Source organism: Oncorhynchus keta, chromosome 25, assembly GCF_023373465.1.
Source record: "Oncorhynchus keta strain PuntledgeMale-10-30-2019 chromosome 25, Oket_V2, whole genome shotgun sequence".
Lineage (NCBI taxonomy): Eukaryota > Metazoa > Chordata > Actinopteri > Salmoniformes > Salmonidae > Oncorhynchus > Oncorhynchus keta.
In genome coordinates this window covers 43689871-43709932 of record NC_068445.1, presented here as the reverse complement: position 1 = coordinate 43709932, position 20062 = coordinate 43689871, and the positions used below count along the sequence as shown (strand labels likewise).

The 20062-nt window shown below is 42.2% G+C and overlaps 1 protein-coding gene across 47 annotated transcripts in view; it reads right to left on the bottom strand.

Moving 5' to 3' along the window:
* The window catches only part of LOC127911826 (sodium-dependent phosphate transporter 2-like), a 128966-nt gene that overhangs the window by 94797 nt on the left and 14107 nt on the right, over window positions 1-20062 (bottom strand). The window contains exon 2 of one of the 47 annotated variants that reach the window (XM_052479708.1): window positions 6791-6949. The exons of the other annotated variants lie outside the window; for them this stretch is intronic. The gene's annotated coding sequence lies outside the window, so the exon portion shown is untranslated. The remainder of the gene's footprint in view (window positions 1-6790; window positions 6950-20062) is intronic. 47 annotated transcript variants of the gene reach the window in all.

Sequence of the window (20062 nt, the reverse complement as noted above, 5' to 3'; positions counted from 1 at the left end):
GCATGGCCTGGAAGCATGGCCTGGAAGCATGGCTTGGAAGCATGCGGACACCTGAAGACATTAGAAGTCATATCACACCAACAATCTGTAGTCTCTACTTAAAAAACCTGTACAGTCATCATTTCCACATTTGACACAACCAATACTCAACTAATCACCTTTTCAATACAATCAAAATCGAGCCACAGTTCCTGTGTGATCAATATTTATTTTAAATGTTGCTTTGAGGGTTTGGAAAAGCTGATCGATCTAAACTCAAACTCTATGTGTTCACATTCGGTGAAGGGTTGGGGTTGTACTCCGTTTCTTTTCCACAGTCTGGAACTAACTTCCACGAACGAGGCGTATCGTTTGGCCAGAGCAAGGAGTCTGGGTAGCCAGGCTCCCCAATGGGAGTAAACTAATGAACACTTAAGCCTATCAGCTTCCAGCTCATAACAGCGCATTCGGAAAGTATTCAAACCCCTTGACTTTTTCCCCCCAAATGTTTTACGGTACAGACTTTTTCTAAAAAAAAGGTATTCAATTACTTTTCCCCTTCATCAATCTACCCCATAATGACAGAACAAAAACAGGCTTAGAAAATGTTGCAAATTTATTTTAAAAAATTTAAAAGGGGCGGCAGGTAGCCTCGTGGTTAGAGTGTTGGGCCAGTAACCGAAAGGTTGCTAGATCAAATCCCCTTCTGCCCCTAAACAAGACAGTTAACCCACTGTTCCTAGGCTTTGTAAATAAGAATGTGCTCTTAACTTACCTGCCTAGTTAAATAAAGGTAAAAAATAAACATTTCTGACACTTTGCTATGAGATTCGAAATTGAGCTCAGATTCATCTTGTTTCCTTTCATTGTTCATTCTTGATGTTTCTACAACTTGATTGGAGTCCACCTGTGGAAGCCACTCCTCGGTAAAGGAGCACATGACAGCCCGCTTAGAGTTAACCAAAAGGCACCTAAAGGACTCTCAGACCATGAGAAACAAGATTCTATGGACAGCCTGGCTCTTTGCGAACTAATTTGCCAGAATTTTACGTAATTAGGACATAACATTGAAGGTTGCGCAATGTAACAGGAATATTTAGACTCATGGATGCCACCCGTTAGATAAAATACGGAACGGAATAAACGTTTTGTTTTCGAGGTGATAGTTTCCGGATTTGTCCTAAGGCTCATATTTCTGTGTGTTTATTATAGTTAAGTCTATGATTTGATATTTGATAGAGCAGTCTGACTGAGGGGTGGTAGGCAGCAGCAGGCTCGTAATAGTCAAAAGGTATATGGTTTAAAGAAATAGTCAACGCGTTTTAATTCCTGTAATAACTTTGCGGCTGAACTTGAAAGGGGTTCCTTCTCCTTATTTTACTGTTCATGACTTCAATAGAGAATGTCTTGATCTACTTCCAATAAGGTCTGTGTTTCGTGCTTAAACCTCCTCTGTTCATGTCTTCAATAGAGAATGTCTTGATCTACTTCCAATAAGGTCTGTGTTTCGTGCTTAAACCGCCTCTGTTCATGTCTTCAATAGAGAATGTCTTGATCTACTTCCAATAAGGTCTGTGTTTCATGCTTAAACCGCCTCTGTTCATGTCTTCAATAGAGAATGTCTTGATCTACTTCAGATAAGGTCTGTGTTTCGTGCTTAAACCGCCTCTGTTCATGTCTTCAATAGAGAATGTCTTGATCTACTTCCAATAAGGTCTGTGTTTCGTGCTTAAACCGCCTCTGTTCATGTCTTCAATAGAGAATGTCTTGATCTACTCCCAATAAGGTCTGTGTTTCGTGCTTAAACCGCCTCTGTTCATGTCTTCAATAGAGAATGTCTTGATCTACTTCCAATAAGGTCTGTGTTTCATGCTTAAACCGCCTCTGTTCATGTCTTCAATAGAGAATGTCTTGATCTACTTCAGATAAGGTCTGTGTTTCGTGCTTAAACCTCCTCTGTTCATGTCTTCAATAGAGAATGTCTTGATCTACTTCCAATAAGGTCTGTGTTTCGTGCTTAAACCGCCTCTGTTCATGTCTTCAATAGAGAATGTCTTGATCTACTCCCAATAAGGTCTGTGTTTCGTGCTTAAACCGCCTCTGTTCATGTCTTCAATAGAGAATGTCTTGATCTACTTCCAATAAGGTCTGTGTTTCATGCTTAAACCGCCTCTGTTCATGTCTTCAATAGAGAATGTCTTGATCTACTTCAGATAAGGTCTGTGTTTCGTGCTTAAACCTCCTCTGTTCATGTCTTCAATAGAGAATGTCTTGATCTACTTCCAATAAGGTCTGTGTTTCGTGCTTAAACCGCCTCTGTTCATGTCTTCAATAGAGAATGTCTTGATCTACTCCCAATAAGGTCTGTGTTTCGTGCTTAAACCGCCTCTGTTCATGTCTTCAATAGAGAATGTCTTGATCTACTTCCAATAAGGTCTGTGTTTCATGCTTAAACCGCCTCTGTTCATGTCTTCAATAGAGAATGTCTTGATCTACTTCCAATAAGGTCTGTGTTTCGTGCTTAAACCGCCTCTGTTCATGTCTTCAATAGAGAACGTCTTGATCTACTTCCAATAAGGTCTGTGTTTCGTGCTTAAACCGCCTCTGTTCATGTCTTCAATAGAGAATGTCTTGATCTACTTCCAATAAGGTCTGTGTTTCATGCTTAAACCGCCTCTGTTCATGTCTTCAATAGAGAATGTCTTGATCTACTTCCAATAAGGTCTGTGTTTCGTGCTTAAACTGCCTCTGTTCATGTCTTCAATAGAGAATGTCTTGATCTACTTCCAATAAGGTCTGTGTTTCGTGCTTAAACTGCCTCTGTTCATGTCTTCAATAGAGAATGTCTTGATCTACTTCCAATAAGGTCTGTGTTTCGTGCTTAAACCGCCTCTGTTCATGTCTTCAATAGAGAATGTCTTGATCTACTTCCAATAAGGTCTGTGTTTCGTGCTTAAACCGCCTCTGTTCATGTCTTCAATAGAGAATGTCTTGATCTACTTCCAATAAGGTCTGTGTTTCGTGCTTAAACCTCCTCTGTTCATGTCTTCAATAGAGAACGTCTTGATCTACTTCCAATAAGGTCTGTGTTTCGTGCTTAAACCTCCTCTGTTCATGTCTTCAATAGAGAACGTCTTGATCTACTTCCGATAAGGTCTGTGTTTCGTTCTTAAACCGCCTCTGTTCATGTCCTCCATAGAGAATGTCTTGATCTACTTCAGATAAGGTCTGTGTTTCGTGCTTAAACCACCTCTGTTCATGTCCTCCATAGAGAATGTCTTGATCTACTTCCAATAAGGTCTGTGTTTCGTGCTTAAACCACCTCTGTTCATGTCCTCCATAGAGAATGTCTTGATCTACTTCCAATAAGGTCTGTGTTTCGTGCTTAAACCACCTCTGTTCATGTCCTCCATAGAGAATGTCTTGATCTACTTCCAATAAGGTCTGTGTTTCGTGCTTAAACCGCCTCTGTTCATGTCTTCAATAGAGAATGTCTTGATCTACTTCCAATAAGGTCTGTGTTTCGTGCTTAAACCGCCTCTGTTCATGTCTTCAATAGAGAATGTCTTGATCTACTCCCAATAAGGTCTGTGTTTCGTGCTTAAACCGCCTCTGTTCATGTCTTCAATAGAGAATGTCTTGATCTACTTCCAATAAGGTCTGTGTTTCGTGCTTAAACCGCCTCTGTTCATGTCTTCAATAGAGAATGTCTTGATCTACTCCCAATAAGGTCTGTGTTTCGTGCTTAAACCTCCTCTGTTCATGTCTTCCATAGAGAACGTCTTGATCTACTTCCAATAAGGTCTGTGTTTCGTGCTTAAACCGCCTCTGTTCATGTCTTCCATAGAGAATTTCTTGATCTACTTCCAATAAGGTCTGTGTTTCGTTCAGGCTTAAACCTCCTGAGTTTTGGTACCCGTGTAAATCTCACTAGGATATGGTAAAGTTTGTCAAAATATTTTCAGAAATCCACTCTACAAAAAAAAAAGATATTTGCATATATTTAGCCAATATTGATCAGAGTTATCCATAGGACAAGATATCAACACAGTTATACAATGGGCAAGGTGTAAGCCTACACGAAACACAGACCTTATTTTAAGTGAATCTAAAAATATCCTATGGAATAAATGAATGACGGAACAGCTTTTTAGATTTTGCTAGAAGGTGTCATGGGAATTATGACTCGCACTTTGTTAGTCAATTCTTACCATGCCCATTATTAACCTCTTGGTCCTACCTGGCACGCAGGCGTCCCATCTAGAGCTCTAGAAATGCAAATGCGCTATGCTAAATGCTAATAGTATTAGTTAAAACTCAAACGTTCATTAAAATACACATGCAGGGTATTGAATTAAAGCTACACTCGTTGTGAATCCAGGCAATACGTCAGATTTTTAAAATGCTTTTCGGCGAAAGCATGAGAAGCTATTATCTGATAGCATGTAACACCCCAAAAGACCCGCAGGGGACGTAAACAAAATAATTAGCATAGTCGTCGCTACACAAACCGCACAAATAAAATATAAAACATTCATTACCTTTGACCATCTTCTTTGTTGGCACTCCTAGATGTCCCATAATCACTATTGGGTCTTTTTTCGATTAAATCGGTCCATATATAGCCTAGATATCGATCTATGAAGACTGTGTGATAAACGGGAAAAAAATAGCGTTTCATAACGTAACGTCATTTTTTTAAATTCAAAAAGTCGACGATAAACTTTCACAAAACACTTCGAAATACTTTTGTAATGCAACTTTAGGTATTAGTACACGTTAATAAGCGATAAAATTCATCAGGAGGCGATGTCAATTCTATAGGTGTCGGTTTCGAAAAAATGTCTTTGAGAGAGCTTGACCAAAACATCCGGTCAGAGACCGGAGGGAATCGATTCCCTTGATTCGGTTAGACCAAGAATCAATTGCGAATCAAATGACAAGACTCTAGACAACGTGTGGAAGCTGTAGGCACTGCAACCTCGGCCTCATTTAATTCACTTTGAACAATTCCTTGAAGTCGCAGATGGATATTTTTTTCCATTTTCAGTGATCAGATATTCCTGCACTTTTCGATGAAACGCACGTTCTGTTATAGTCACAGCCGTGATTTAACCAGTTTTATAAACGTCTGAGTGTTTTCTATCCACACATACTAATCATATGCATGTACTATATTCCTGGCCTGAGTAGCAGGGCGCTGAAATGTTGCGCGATTTTTAACAGAATGTTCGAAAAAGTAGAGGGTCGACTTAACAGGTTAAAATAGGATTTCTTGCATATAGAAATTACAGTTTTTGTTTTCAACATTCATCACGGGTAACTTAAACTCTATTTTTATTCAAACAGTTGAGAGTATTTGTCTCCTAAGCAGACTCTTCAGTATCATTGTCACTTCAGAGCAGTGTGTGTTTGACAGATGGCAGAGAAAAGCAGAGCACCAGTGTGGGACTATTACATGGAATTGGCACCAGGGAAAGCAAGGTGTCTTATTTGTGATAAATATGTCAGCATGGGGTCAGCAACGGCTGAATCAAAACATACCAACCTGTGAAATCATCTTAAGAACACCCATCCAAAAGCCCATGTGCATTATATTAAGTTAAAATAAAAGTTTACATTCAGTATTGTTGCAATTGTCATTATTACAAAAGTGTGTGTATATGTATTATATATAAATACATTTTTTTTATTATTATTAATATTATTATTTTTTATTTTTTTTTACATTTATAAAATCGTCCGATTAATCGGTATCGGCTTTTTTTTATCCTCCAATAAATCGTTATCGGTATGGGAAAATCATAATCTGTCGACCTCTAATTGTGATGTCATTATAGGGTATTGTGATGTCATTATGGGGTATTGTGTGAAGATTGATGAGAAGAATTAGTCTGTAACGTAACAAAATGTGGACAAGGTAAAGGGATCTGAGTATTTTCCGAATGCACTGTACAATCATGTTTGTTTTTAATCTTTCCACTACCCTCCACCCCTCCCATTTATTCCAGTTTTTCCCCGTTTGCCATATATTATTTTTAACTGTGCGGTTTCACAAAAGTTCTGAACATACAGTACCAGTCAAAAGTTAGGACACAAACCTACTCAAATGTAGAAAAATAAAAAATAAAAATAAAGAAAAACCCTTGAATTAGTAGGTGTCCAAAATTTTGACTGGATACAGTTTACAGACACAGTATATTTTTAAACGTTATTAGTTACGCCCTTCAGTATCACTCAATCCCTCCTATCTTCCATATTGGATTCCTATTTGTCATATACTTTAACTGTGCTGTTTCACAAAAATTCAGAACCTTTCCCTTCATCGTTTCTACAGATTATATATTCAAAATACAACATTTTTGCTATAGGTATTATTATATTATCGATCGATTGACTAGGACTTTTCAGATCACCCAGTTGTGCTATCTGCAGAGTTAGCTCCAGGTAAAATGTGGCATGCTTCAAAACTTTGTTCATTTGCACAATGTCTCTTGTTCACATTCACTTGTAAATGTCCAAACTTAACAAAAATGACATTCGGTAGTTACAATTTATACATGTATAACTTTGTAAGCTGGATTGCCCGTTGTTGCAATTAGTTTAGTTTAGTTTGTGCCCATTAGCATATTTATCTAGCAGGCTCTATGGAAATTAGCTTGTACTCATTTTGTTAGCATTCTGTTAATAGACACCCAATGGGCTTCGCTTGCCCCTTTAGCGCCCCCTAGCGTACTAAGCCGGTAATTCCGTAAATCCTGGGATGAGAGAAGGTACGGTATGACGATATGAAAATCTGAATACAGCTCACCCTACTTTGCGCCCGTGTGTGTTTCCTAAGTTGGATCTGGCAGGCTGTGTCCTGCTCCTAATCCAGGCTTTCAGCACATGACCCAGCTAACAGCATTTCTGCCTGGCTGGCTGTTGGCTGTTGACTGTTGACTGGCTGGCTGTGCTGTGCTGGTGTAGGCTGGGGGCCACAGAGAGGACAGAAAGGAAACATTTGTTTTTATTCAAATATCCACATTAGTTGCTGCCAAGGCAGGTGCTATTCTTCCTGGGGTCCAGCCAAATGAAGGCAGTTTGTACCATTTTAAAAACGTTACAATACATTCACAGATTTCACAACACACTGTGTGCCCTCAGGCCCCTACTCCACCACTACCACATATCTACAGTACTAAATCCATGTGTGTGTGTGTGTGTGTGTGTGTGTGTGTGTGTGTGTGTGTGTGTGTGTGTGTGTGTCAATGTTTGTGTTGCTTCACAGTCCCCGCTGTTCCAAGTGTTTTTTTAGTCTGTTTTTTAAATCTAATTTCACTTGCCTGCATCAGTTACTTGAAGTGGAATAGAGTTCCATGTAGTCACGGCTCTATGTAGTACTGTGCGCCCCCCATAGTCTGTTTTGGACTTGGGGACTGTGAAGAGACCTTGTGGCATGTCTTGTGGGTTCTGCATGGGTGTCTGGATCCTGTGGATGCTGCTGTACCATCACAAGACTGCTAGGAGGCTCTGCAGATCACTGATCAGACATGCGAGTTCGGACGGAGGGTGTGCAGCATGCACCATGAGGCCTGCAGGATTAGGTAGGCGAGTCAGGGGCTTATCTGAGGCCTATTATTCCAAAGGCAAAACCTGCGGTAATACTCCCAAACATGTCGGCTAGCATTAGCAGCTAGCCGTTATGAAGCCGGAGCCCGAGCCAACGTCGTTCTGAGAAAAAAAAAAAAAAAAAGCACCAGGAATGTTGGTGTTCCGGAACACTGGAAACAGTCACAATACAGTAGGGAATTTCACATGACGACTCCAACCAACTAGGGCCCCATTTAGTCAACTGGTCAATAGGCTATTGGTGGACCGCTCATTTTTTGTTTATCAGTTGCTAAAAATAAAAAAAATAAAAAATATTTAAAACACTGGTGTCCATTGAAAAAGGTGAAGAGGATGGCACACCAGTAGTACATTTAATTACCATCATTTCTGAACTACAATGTTTGTTGACCATCATTTCTCTTAATGCATTAAATATATTACAGTATTTTACTGTTGCCATTGTCAGAGTGGACACGTTGTTTGTTTGCGCAACCTAGGCTACACTTGTAGGAAACGAGTTTGGGTTTATTTCATAGCATTTACGAGTTTTTGTCAATGTTTAGTAAGGACTCGCACCTGATTACTCATAGAAGTAGACCTATAGGCTACCTGGCCTGCGTGCAAATGTAGGCTTATAAATGTGCCCATTTGTGGATCTGATTTAGTATTTCTGATGGTCTTAACTCACCACCACCAATGAGCTGTGGAGCTTCTCAATGCAAATGTTTTCTTCACCTCAAAACAGCAAGTTAAACAAAGTCTGTTTTTTTTTACATCCATTGAGAATTACAATAGTTCCTCAATGTATTTGAAAAATATTTCCAGCTCTCTCTCCCTTTCGAGGACTGATCCAGAGGAAACGTCAGAAAACTAGGCCTACCTGCGTAACTTGTTATCCCTTGCACAAATATCCTAGTGGCGTAGCTCACTGTCCTGGGAAACTCTGAGGGTCCAGAATATTCTATACAATGTTGCAAGTGTGTTAGCCAAGCTTCAGGCTGGATTAAGTTGATACAATGATTCAAGTTCCTTGCAGACAGGCCATGGCGAAGCCAACGTAATATTAAGTATTTACATAAGTTGGCAATGGCAAAATAAAAGATACTTATAGATTTGTCAAATTTTCTTTTTAGATATACTTTTTTAAATGAAAATCACATGACAATGATTGAGATACAAAAACCTTTATTATAAAATAAAAATGAAACTCTTCCACGAAAATGTACAGATGAAAAATCAGAACTGGCACGCAGATCTGTACAAAAGATAAATTGACGTTCCAGATGGGAAAAAGGTGACCAACGCCTGGTGTAAACCAGGTAACTGACAACTTCAGGAGCATAAAAACAGAAGAATCTGTAAAGGCCATCAGCATCTCTGGCTCCTTCAGGCTTTTGTGTGTCTTCGTGATTTAAATCACAGGTTAAAGCATCCTCAGTAGCTTACGTACGGTGCATTCAGACCCCTTGACCTTTTTCCACATGTTGTTACGTTACAGCCTTTGTTCTATAATGGAATCAACCATTTTTGTTTTACTCATCAACCTACACAAAATTCCCCATAATGACAAAGCGAAAACAGGTTCACAAATGTTTGCAAATTTAAAAATAAAAAAACAAATCTTATTTTACATAAGTAATCAGACCCTTTGCTATGAGACTAGAAATTGAGCTCCGGTGCATCCTGTTTCCATTGATCACCGTTGAGGTGTTTCAACTTGGAGTGCACCTGTGGTAAATTAAATTGATTGGACATGATTTGGAAAGGCACACACCTGTCTATATTAGGTCCCACAGTTGACAATTAATGTCAGAGCAAAAACCAAGCCACTCGGACATTCAGAGACTGTCCACCTGTGGAGATGGTTGTCCTTTAATTAATGACTTAAAAATCATACAATGTGATTTTCTGGATTTTTGTTTTAGATTCCGTCTCTCACAGTTGAAGTGTACCTATGATAAAAATTACAGACCTCTACATGCTTTGTAAGTAGGAAAACCTGCAATCGCCAGTGTATCAAATACTTGTTCTCCCCACTGTATGTATGTATGTATGTATGTATGTATGTATGTATGTATGTATGTATGTATGTATGTATGTATGTATGTATGTATGTATGTGTATATATAGTATATATATATATATGAGAGAGAGATAATGTAAATATAATCTCCACGTTTCCAGGGATTTGTAGGCCCCTCAAAGTGTGACATGGATTAATTGTGACATTGTTTCATATCAGATGATAGAAAGAAGCTTAATATTATTATGTAACTTGTCCAGACCAGGTTCTGGCAGGGTTTTAAAACTGTGTGTGTCTCAGTACTGTCGCAGTAGGCTTGACTGTGAGGACTAGTCTTTGTGACAGGTGGTCTGTCTGTGTTCCGGTGACATGGGCAGGAGGAGAGAGGACGACAGGGGAGGAGGACAGGAGGGGGGAGAGGTGGACAGGGAGAGAAGAGAGGAGGAGGACAAGGAGAGGAGAGAGGAGGACAGGGAGAGGAGAGAGGAGGACAGGGAGAGGAGAGGAGGAGGACAAGGAGAGGAGAGAGGAGGAGGAGAGGGAGAGGAGAGAGGAGGACAGGGAGAGGAGGAGGAGGACAGGGGGAAGAGAGAGGAGGACAGGGGGAAGAGAGAGGAGGACAGGGGGAGGAGGAGGAGGACAGGGAGGAGGACAGAGAGAGGAGGAGGACAGGGGAAGAGGACAGGGTGGTTAAGGGAGAGGAGGGGGTAGGAGGAGGACAGGATGGGGGTGAAAGAGGAGAAGTGACATGGAGAGGAGGGGGAGGAGAGATGACAGCGAGGGAAGGGGATTTTCCAGAGGGCAACTCGTAATCATGAAGGGTCAAATAATTTCCTCCCTTCTATCAGCCCGTCATCATGGCCTATTTATTGCCTTACCTCCCTTATCTTACCTCATTTGTACATGCTGTATATAGACTTTTTCTACAGTATTATTGATTGTATGTTTGTTTCATGTGTAACTCTGTGTTGTTGTATTTGTCAAACTGCTTTGCTTTATCTTGGCCAGGTCACAGTTGCAAATGAGAACTTGTTCTCAACTTGCCTACCTGGTTAAATAAAGGTGAAATAATTTTGTTAATCACCCGGCCACACCAGATGTTCTCTGTTTAGTGAGTCCACCAGATCAGAGGCAGTAGGGATGTTCTCCGTTTAGTGAGTCCACCAGACCAGAGGCAGTAGGGATGACCAGGGGTGTTCTCTGTTTAGTGAGTCCTCCAGATCAGAGGCAGTAGGGATGTTCTCCGTTTAGTGAGTCCACCAGACCAGAGGCAGTAGGGATGACCAGGGGTGTTCTCTGTTTAGTGAGTCCTCCAGGTCAGAGGCAGTAGGGATGACCAGGGGTGTTCTCTGTTTAGTGAGTCCTCCAGATCAGAGGCAGTAGGGATGTTCTCTGTTTAGTGAGCCCACCAGACCAGAGGCAGTAGGGATGACCAGGGGTGTTCTCTGTTTAGTGAGTCCTCCAGGTCAGAGGCAGTAGGGATGACCAGGGGTGTTCTCTGTTTAGTGAGTCAGCCAGATCAGAGGCAGTAGGGATGACCAGGGATGTTCTCTGTTTAGTGAGTCCTCCAGATCAGAGGCAGGGATAGGGATGTTCTCTGTTTAGTGAGTCCTCCAGACCAGAGGCAGTAGGGATGACCAGGGGTGTTCTCTGTTTAGTGAGTCCTCCAGGTCAGAGGCAGTAGGGATGACCAGGGTGTTCTCTGTTTAGTGAGTCCTCCAGATCAGAGGCAGTAGGGATGTTCTCTGATGACCAGAGGATAGGGATGACCAGGGGTGTTCTGTTTAGTGAGTCCTCCAGGTCAGAGGCAGTAGGGATGACCAGGGGTGGATGTCACCAGGGATATTCTCTGTTTAGGGATGAGTCCTCCAGATCAGAGGCAGTAGGGATGACCAGGGATGTTCTCTGTTTAGTGAGTCCTCCAGATCAGAGGCAGTAGGGATGACCAGGGATGTTCTCTGTTTAGTGAGTCCTCCAGATCAGGATGACCAGGGTAGGGATGACCAGGGATGTTCTCTGTTTAATGAGTCCTCCAGATCAGAGGCAGTAGGGATGGGATGACCAGGGATGTTCTCTGTTTAATGAGTCCTCCAGATCAGAGGCAGTAGGGATGACCAGGGGATGACCAGATCAGAGGCAGTAGGGATGACCAGGGATATTCTCTGTTTAATGAGTCCTCCAGATCAGAGGCAGTAGGGATGACCAGGGATATTCTCTGTTTAATGAGTCCTCCAGATCAGAGGCAGTAGGGATGACCAGGAATGTTCTCTGTTTAGTGAGTCCTACAGATCAGAGGCAGTAGGGATGACCAGGGATATTCTCTGTTTAATGAGTCCTCCAGATCAGAGGCAGTAGGGATGACCAGGAATGTTCTCTTGATAAGTGTGTGAATTGGTCCAATTTCCTGTCTCGTTAATTAAATCATTCACAATGTAGCTAGTACTTTTGGGTGTCAAAATGTATGGAGTAAAAAGTACAGTATTTTCTTTAGGAATGTAGTGAAGTAAAAGTAGTCAAAAAAAACTAGTAAAGTACAGATACCCCCCAAAAAACTACTTGAGTAGTACTTGAAAGTATTTTTACTGAAGAACTTTGCACCACTGCCCAGTAGAGAATTTCCACACGGCCTCGTAGCACTGCACGATATGGGCAAATAATCTAGCACTTATTTTTAACCAAATGTTGCAGTTGTAATCTGACTTGCGAATTAGAGCGAAACTGTTGGAATCATGGAAATATGAATGACTCTTCTAATTCTATAGTTGGAATATAATGGTGGGCACATTGAATACAGTGTTGTTTGACAACAAATGAAAATGCCAGGGAGGAGTTATTGTGACAGGGTAGGAACTAAAGTGTTGATAAGTGTTTCCTAGGGGACCCTATAAGCTTTGGCTACATTGCGTGTTCTCTCTTAGCTACTTCATGTAGCTAACATATTCTTGCTTTGCATATTCCTCTTTGATTTAGAAGATACTGTTGCACAAAACAACATGCTGATTTAGGTCCACACCATCACTGGTATTATCAGGCTGTATTAGCTAGCTACGTTTGCTCTGACCGAGTACATTTATTAGCTAGCTACCTAGCATTAGCAGCTAACAATTAGCGTCTCACAAGATTATAGGCCCAACTTGCTAAGAAAAGACAAACTACTAGTGTCATTATAGAATGTTAGTAGGTTTATATGAAGAAGCAAAGTGAAAACAACGTCGTTGTCAGCAACATTGTTGCATGTGCTGCATTGACCACGCAGACTGAACACAAGTGACTCGTGTGCGCCTTGATTGACAGGGGGCGTGGTTAGGTCTGTGTGGAAATACAGAAGAGTGAGAGAGTGAGAGAGTGAGAGCAGAGAGAAATGACTTAAGTAGCGGAGTGAACTATAAAAATAGATGTTACACACTGCGTATCACAATTAACAAACCAAACATTCAAATACAGGTATAGAAGGTAAAAACCCAAACCGATCCCTGCATCAATACTGGTATATCATAAAATACGGTATACCGCCCAGCCCAAGGTGTAGAGGCGTAGGGGCCAGGGAGTAGGGCCTAGGGAGTAGGGCCTAGGGAGTAGGGCCTAGGGAGTAGGGCCTATGTCAGGTGTTGTTTCTGGAAGGGGACATGTGGTCACTGTGAGCCAATGACATGGCTGGAATGTGTGAAATTCTATAAAGATGTCACCACCTGTTAAGAGAGGAACCCCCAGAGGAAAGACTACTCTCGCCCGCCATTATATCGCTGACCTCTCACCATGTGTGTGACCTCTACCCTACAGTCAAATGCCATAGTATCCGACCCGTTGCCTGACGTCTTCAGCCTATCAGACCCGTTGCCTGACTACTTCAGCCTATCAGACCCGTTGCCTGACTACTTCAGCCTATCAGACCCGTTGCCTGACTACTTCAGCCTATCAGACCCGTTGCCTGACTACTTCAGCCTATCAGACCCGTTGCCTGACTACTTCAGCCTATCAGACCCGTTGCCTGACTACTTCAGCCTATCAGACCCGTTGCCTGACTACTTCAGCCTATCAGACCCGTTGCCTGACTACTTCAGCCTATCAGACCCGTTGCCTGACTACTTCAGCCTATCAGACCCGTTGCCTGACTACTTCAGCCTATCAGACCCGTTGCCTGACTACTTCAGCCTATCAGACCCGTTGCCTGACTACTTCAGCCTATCAGATTCGTTGCCTGACTACTTCAGCCTATCAGATTCGTTGCCTGACTACTTCAGCCTATCAGATTCGTTGCCTGACTACTTCAGCCTATCAGATTCGTTGCCTGACTACTTCAGCCTATCAGACCCGTTGCCTGACTACTTCAGCCTATCAGACCCGTTGCCTGACTACTTCAGCCTATCAGACCCGTTGCCTGACTACTTCAGCCTCAGACCCGTTGCCTGACTACTTCAGCCTATCAGACCCGTTGCCTGACTAGCCTTCAGCCTGACTCAGATCCCGTTGCCTGACTACTTAAGCCTCAGATTAGTTGCCTGACTACTTCAGCCTATCAGATTAGTTTCAGCCTATCAGACCCGTTGCCTGACTACTTCAGCCTCAGACCCGTTTCCTGACTACTTCAGCCTATCAGACCCGTTGCCTGACTACTTCAGCCTATCAGACCCGTTGCCTGACTACTTCAGCCTATCAGATTCGTTGCCTGACTACTTCAGCCTATCAGATTCGTTGCCTGACGACTTGAGGATATCACACCAGCACCACTGAATGTGTCATTTTCGCCAGTCCAATTTTAGCCAATCCAAGAGACCATTTTCTAACTGTCGTGCTGACCCGAAACGTAATGCGCCGGCTCAGATATTTTCTTTTCATTATTGCCCTCTTCAGCACAGACCCAGTAACTATGGTAACCAGTCCAGTACAGCTTGACTCGGTGCAGTATGGTACGCATCCGATCTGGTGGACTCAAGTATTGGGGCGGCAGCATGGCCTAGTGGTTAGAGCGTTGGACTAGTAACCAGCAGGTAGCCTAGTGGTTAGAGCGTTGGACTAGTAACCAGCAGGTAGCCTAGTGGTTAGAGCGTTGGACTAGTAACCAGCAGGTAGCCTAGTGGTTAGAGCGTTGGACTAGTAACCAGCAGGTAGCCTAGTGGTTAGAGCGTTGGACTAGTAACCAGCAGGTAGCCTAGTGGTTAGAGCGTTGGACTAGTAACCAGCAGGTAGCCTAGTGGTTAGAGCGTTGGACTAGTAACCAGCAGGTAGCCTAGTGGTTAGAGCGTTGGACTAGTAACCAGCAGGTAGCCTAGTGGTTAGAGCGTTGGACTAGTAACCAGCAGGTAGCCTAGTGGTTAGAGCGTTGGACTAGTAACCAGCAGGTAGCCTAGTGGTTAGAGCGTTGGACTAGTAACCAGCAGGTAGCCTAGTGGTTAGAGCGTTGGACTAGTAACCAGCAGGTAGCCTAGTGGTTAGAGCGTTGGACTAGTAACCAGCAGGTAGCCTAGTGGTTAGAGCGTTGGACTAGTAACCAGCAGGTAGCCTAGTGGTTAGAGCGTTGGACTAGTAACCAGCAGGTAGCCTAGTGGTTAGAGCGTTGGACTAGTAACCAGCAGGTAGCCTAGTGGTTAGAGCGTTGGACTAGTAACCAGCAGGTAGCCTAGTGGTTAGAGCGTTGGACTAGTAACCAGCAGGTAGCCTAGTGGTTAGAGCGTTGGACTAGTAACCAGCATGGCCTAGTGGTTAGAGCGTTGGACTAGTAACCAGCATGTGGCCTAGTGGTTAGAGCGTTGGACTAGTAACCAGCATGTGGCCTAGTGGTTAGAGCGTTGGACTAGTAACCAGCATGTGGCCTAGTGGTTAGAGCGTTGGACTAGTAACCAGCAGGTAGCCTAGTGGTTAGAGCGTTGGACTAGTAACCAGCAGGTAGCCAGTGGTTAGAGCGTTGGACTAGTTAACCAGCAGGTAGCCTAGTGGTTGTTCTGACTAGTAACCAGCAGGTAGCCCAGTGGTTAGAGCGTTGGACTAGTAACCAGCAGGTAGCCTAGTGGTTCGTAGACCAGTTAACCAGCAGGTAGCCTAGTGGTTAGAGCGTTGGACCAGTAACCAGCAGGTAGCCTAGTGGTTAGAGCGTTGGACTAGTAACCAGCAGGTAGCCTAGTGGTTAGAGCGTTGGACTAGTAACCAGCAGGTAGCCAGTGGTTAGGCATTTACTTAACAGCAGGTAGCCTAGTGGTTAGAGCGTTGGACTAGTAACCAGCATGGCCTAGTGGTTAGAGCGTTGGCAGAACCAGCAGGTAGCCTAGTGGTTGAGCGTTGGACTAGTAACCAGCATGGCCTAGTGGTTAGAGCGTTGGACTAGTAACAGAGCAGGTAGCCAGTGGTTAGAGATTGGACTAACAACCAGCAGGTAGCCTAGTGGTTATAGCGTTGACTAGTAACCAGCAGGTAGCCTAGTGGTTAGAGCATGGGTAGTAACCAGCAGGTAGCCTAGTGGTTAGAGCGTTGGACTAGTAACCAGCATGGCCTAGTGGTTAGAGCGTTGGACTAGTAACCAGCAGGTAGCCAGTGGTTAGAGCGTTGGATTATAACCAGCACCAGCCTAGTGGTTAGAACTAGTAACCAGCATGGCCTAGAGTGGTTAGAGCGTTGGACTAGTAAACCAGCAGGTAGCCTAGTGGTTAGCGTTGGACATAGTAACCAGCAGGTAGCCTAGTGGTTAGAGTGTTGGATTATAACCAGCAGGTAGCCTAATGGTTAGAGTGTTGGACTAGTAACCAGCAGGTAGCCCAGTAACCAGCATAGATTATGGACTAGTAACCAGCAGGTAGCCTAGTGGTTAGAGTGTTGGACTAGTAACCAGCAGGTAGCCTAATGGTTAGAGTGTTGGACTAGTAACCAGCAGGTAGCCAGTGGTTAGAGTGTTGGACTAGTAACAGCAGGTAGCCTAGTGGTTAGAGTGTTGGACTAGTAACCGGAAGGTTGCCAGATCAAATCCCTGAGTTAACAAGGTAAAATCTGTTGTTCTGCCCTGAACAAACAGTTAACCCACTGTTCCTAGACCAGTTAACCCACTGTTCCTAGACCAGTTAACCCACTGTTCCTAGACCAATTAACCCACTGTTCCTAGGCCGTCATTGAAAATAAGAATTTGTTCTTAACTGACTTGCCTAGTTAAAATTATGGCTCAGCCTATAGCATTTACTTGACATTTTCAGCGTGTGTATGTGATCCCCACGGGAATTGAACCCACAACCCAGAACACAGACTTTCAGTAGCGGCAGAAATCTAATGGATTGACGATGTTACCCCCCAGGTCCACAGATTACACCATATAACAGATGCACGTTACCAGCCCTATAGATTATAACATGTCACCAGCCCTATAGATTATAACAGATGCATGTTACCAGCCCTATAGATAACATGTCACCAGCCCTATAGATTATAACATGTTACCAGCCCTATAGATTATAACATGTTACCAGCCCTATAGATAACATGTCACCAGCCCTATAGATTATAACATGTCACCAGCCCTATAGATAACATGTCACCAGCCCTATAGATTATAACATGTTACCAGCCCTATAGATTATAACATGTTACCAGCCCTATAGATTATAACATGTTACCAGCCCTATAGATTATAACATGTCACCAGCCCTATAGATTATAACATGTCACCAGCCCTATAGATTATAACATGTCACCAGCCCTATAGATTATAACATGTCACCAGCCCTATAGATAACATGTTACCAGCCCTATAGATTATAACATGTCACCAGCCCTATAGATTATAACATGTTACCAGCCCTATAGATAACATGTCACCAGCCCTATAGATTATAACATGTTACCAGCCCTATAGATTATAACATGTTACCAGCCCTATAGATTATAACATGTCACCAGCCCTATAGATTATAACATGTTACCAGCCCTATAGATAACATGTCACCAGCCCTATAGATTATAACATGTCACCAGCCCTATAGATTATAACATGTCACCAGCCCTATAGATTATAACATGTTACCAGCCCTATAGATAACATGTTACCAGCCCTATAGATTATAACATGTTACCAGCCCTATAGATTATAACATGTCACCAGCCCTATAGATTATAACATGTCACCAGCCCTATAGATTATAACATGTCACCAGCCCTATAGATAACATGTTACCAGCCCTATAGATTATAACATGTCACCAGCCCTATAGATTATAACATGTCACCAGCCCTATAGATTATAACATGTCACCAGCCCTATAGATTATAACATGTCACCAGCCCTATAGATAACATGTCACCAGCCCTATAGATTATAACATGTCACCAGCCCTATAGATTATAACATGTTACCAGCCCTATAGATTATAACATGTCACCAGCCCTATAGATTATAACATGTCACCAGCCCTATAGATTATAACATGTCACCAGCCCTATAGATAACATGTTACCAGCCCTATAGATTATAACATGTTACCAGCCCTATAGATTATAACAGATGCATGTCACCACCAGCCCTATAGATTATAACATGTCACCAGCCCTATAGATTATAACATGTCACCAGCCCTATAGATTATAACTATGATACCAGCCCTATAGATAACATGTCACCAGCCCTATAGATTATAACATGTTACCAGCCCTATAGATAACATGTTACCAGCCCTATAGATAACATGTTACCAGCCCTATAGATTATAACATGTTACCAGCCCTATAGATTATAACATGTTACCAGCCCTATAGATAACATGTTACCAGCCCTATAGATTATAACATGTCACCAGCCCTATAGATTATAACATGTCACCAGCCCTATAGATAACATGTTACCAGCCCTATAGATAACATGTTACCAGCCCTATAGATAACATGTCACCAGCCCTATAGATAACATGTTACCAGCCCTATAGATAACATGTTACCAGCCCTATAGATAACATGTCACCAGCCCTATAGATTATAACATGTTACCAGCCCTATAGATTATAACATGTTACCAGCCCTATAGATTATAACATGTTACCAGCCCTATAGATTATAACATGTCACCAGCCCTATAGATTATAACATGTCACCAGCCCTATAGATTATAACATGTTACCAGCCCTATAGATTATAACATGTTACCAGCCCTATAGATTATAACATGTCACCAGCCCTATAGATTATAACATGTTACCAGCCCTATAGATTATAACATGTCACCAGCCCTATAGATTATAACATGTTACCAGCCCTATAGATAACATGTTACCAGCCCTATAGATAACATGTCACCAGCCCTATAGATTATAACATGTCACCAGCCCTATAGATTATAACATGTTACCAGCCCTATAGATTATAACATGTCACCAGCCCTATAGATTATAACATGTTACCAGCCCTATAGATTATAACATGTTACCAGCCCTATAGATTATAACATGTTACCAGCCCTATAGATTATAACATGTCACCAGCCCTATAGATTATAACATGTCACCAGCCCTATAGATTATAACATGTTACCAGCCCTATAGATTATAACATGTCACCAGCCCTATAGATTATAACATGTCACCAGCCCTATAGATTATAACATGTCACCAGCCCTATAGATTATAACATGTTACCAGCCCTATAGATTATAACATGTCACCAGCCCTATAGATTATAACATGTTACCAGCCCTATAGATTATAACATGTTACCAGCCCTATAGATTATAACATGTTACCAGCCCTATAGATTATAACATGTTACCAGCCCTATAGATTATAACATGTTACCAGCCCTATAGATTATAACATGTTACCAGCCCTATAGATTATAACATGTCACCAGCCCTATAGATTATAACATGTCACCAGCCCTATAGATTATAACATGTCACCAGCCCTATAGATTATAACATGTCACCAGCCCTATAGATTATAACATGTCACCAGCCCTATAGATTATAACATGTTACCAGCCCTATAGATTATAACATGTCACCAGCCCTATAGATAACATGTCACCAGCCCTATAGATTATAACATGTCACCAGCCCTATAGATTATAACATGTTACCAGCCCTATAGATTATAACATGTCACCAGCCCTATAGATTATAACATGTTACCAGCCCTATAGATTATAACATGTCACCAGCCCTATAGATTATAACATGTCACCAGCCCTATAGATTATAACATGTCACCAGCCCTATAGATTATAACATGTCACCAGCCCTATAGATTATAACATGTCACCAGCCCTATAGATTATAACATGTTACCAGCCCTATAGATAACATGTCACCAGCCCTATAGATAACATGTTACCAGCCCTATAGATAACATGTTACCAGCCCTATAGATTATAACATGTCACCAGCCCTATAGATTATAACATGTTACCAGCCCTATAGATTATAACATGTTCACCAGCCCTATAGATTATAACATGTTACCAGCCCTATAGATTATAACATGTCACCAGCCCTATAGATTATAACAT